General features: G+C 33.2%; 1 protein-coding gene across 1 annotated transcript in view; it reads left to right on the top strand.

Annotated features, from left to right (window-relative positions):
- LOC137619849 (cubilin-like) overlaps positions 1-2,500 on the top strand; it is a gene marked incomplete at its 5' end in the record, with an annotated part of 102,100 nt that overhangs the window by 19,690 nt on the left and 79,910 nt on the right.

Raw genomic sequence — 2,500 nt, 5'->3', positions numbered from 1 at the left:
TTTGTGTAGATTACTTTAATAAGAACATTATGGCAGATAGAAGAGGGTAGGCATGGATTTGGGTAGATTACTTTAATAAGAACATTATGGCAGAAAGAAGAGGGTAGGCATGGATTTGGGTAGATTACTTTAATAAGAACATTATGGCAGAAAGAAGAGGGTAGACATGGATTTGTGTAGATTACTTTAATAAGAACATTATGGCAGAAAGAAGACGGTAGACATGGATTTGTGTAGAATACTTTAATAAGAACATTATGGCAGATAGAAGAGGGTAGACATGGATTTGTGTAGATTACTTTAATAAGAACATTATGGCAGAAAGAAGACGGTAGACATGGATTTGTGTAGATTACTTTAATAAGAACATTATGGCAGAGAGAAGAGGGTAGACATGGATTTGTGTAGAATACTTTAATAAGAACATTATGGCAGAAAGAAGAGGGTAGGCATGGATTTGTGTAGATTACTTTAATAAGAACATTATGGCAGAAAGAAGAGGGTAGACATGGATTTGTGTAGATTACTTTAATAAGAACATTATGGCAGAGAGAAGAGGGTAGACATGGATTTGTGTAGAATACTTTAATAAGAACATTATGGCAGAAAGAAGACGGTAGACATGGATTTGTGTAGATTACTTTAATAAGAACATTATGGCAGAGAGAAGAGGGTAGACATGGATTTGTGTAGATTACTTTAATAAGAACATTATGGCAGATAGAAGAGGGTAGACATGGATTTGTGTAGATTACTTTAATAAGAACATTATGGCAGAGAGAAGAGGGTAGACATGGATTTGTGTAGATTACTTTAATAAGAACATTATGGCAGAGAAGAGGGTAGACATGGATTTGTGTAGAATACTTTAATAAGAACATTATGGCAGAAAGAAGAGGGTAGGCATGGATTTGTGTAGATTACTTTAATAAGAACATTATGGCAGAAAGAAGAGGGTAGACATGGATTTGTGTAGATTACTTTAATAAGAACATTATGGCAGATAGAAGAGGGTAGACATGGATTTGTGTAGATTACTTTAATAAGAACATTATGGCAGAGAGAAGAGGGTAGACATGGATTTGTGTAGATTACTTTAATAAGAACATTATGGCAGAAAGAAGACGGTAGACATGGATTTGTGTAGAATACTTTAATAAGAACATTATGGCAGATAGAAGAGGGTAGACATGGATTTGTGTAGATTACTTTAATAAGAACATTATGGCAGATAGAAGAGGGTAGACATGGATTTGTGTAGATTACTTTAATAAGAACATTATGGCAGAGAGAAGAGGGTAGACATGGATTTGTGTAGAATACTTTAATAAGAACATTATGGCAGAAAGAAGAGGGTAGGCATGGATTTGTGTAGATTACTTTAATAAGAACATTATGGCAGAAAGAAGAGGGTAGACATGGATTTGTGTAGATTACTTTAATAAGAACATTATGGCAGATAGAAGAGGGTAGACATGGATTTGTGTAGATTACTTTAATAAGAACATTATGGCAGAGAGAAGAGGGTAGACATGGATTTGTGTAGATTACTTTAATAAGAACATTATGGCAGAAAGAAGACGGTAGACATGGATTTGTGTAGATTACTTTAATAAGAACATTATGGCAGAAAGAAGAGGGTAGGCATGGATTTGTGTAGATTACTTTAATAAGAACATTATGGCAGAAAGAAGAGGGTAGACATGGATTTGTGTAGATTACTTTAATAAGAACATTATGGCAGAAAGAAGAGGGTAGACATGGATTTGTGTAGATTACTTTAATAAGAACATTATGGCAGAGAGAAGAGGGTAGACATGGATTTGTGTAGATTACTTTAATAAGAACATTATGGCAGAAAGAAGAGGGTAGACATGGATTTTTGTAGATTACTTTAATAAGAACATTATGGCAGAGAAGAGGGTAGACATGGATTTGTGTAGATTACTTTAATAAGAACATTATGGCAGAAAGAAGAGGGTAGACATGGATTTGTGTAGATTACTTTAATAAGAACATTATGGCAGAGAAAAGAGAGGATACATAGATTAGGGAAAGTTACGTTAATAGGAACAATATGTCAGATAGAAGAGCTGATACATGGATTCATGTCGATTACTTTAATAAAATAAAAATATGGCAGAAAGAAGAGAGGATACATGGAATTGTGTAGAGATACTTTAAAAAGAAAATTATGACAGAAAGAAGAGAGGATACGTGGATTAATGTAGATCACGTTATCATTATGATTTCTAAGCTAAGCTACAACCCTAATTGTAAAAATTATTATTATATTATTATTATTATTATTATTGCTGTAGTAGTATTAGTATTATTATTAGTAGTAGTAGTATTAGTAGTAGTAGCAGTAGTAGTAGTAGTAGTAGTAGTAGTAGTTGTTGTTGTTGTTGTTGTTCTTGTAGTAGTAGTAGTAGCAGTAGCAACATTAGTAGTTGTTGATGGTGTTGTTGTTTTCAGTGCAGTAGTACTAGTAGTAGTA

This window comes from Palaemon carinicauda, chromosome 26 (genome assembly GCF_036898095.1).
Source record: "Palaemon carinicauda isolate YSFRI2023 chromosome 26, ASM3689809v2, whole genome shotgun sequence".
Classification (NCBI taxonomy): domain Eukaryota; kingdom Metazoa; phylum Arthropoda; class Malacostraca; order Decapoda; family Palaemonidae; genus Palaemon; species Palaemon carinicauda.
Note: the sequence above shows the minus strand (reverse complement) of the source record. Positions and strands in the feature narration are given on the sequence as shown.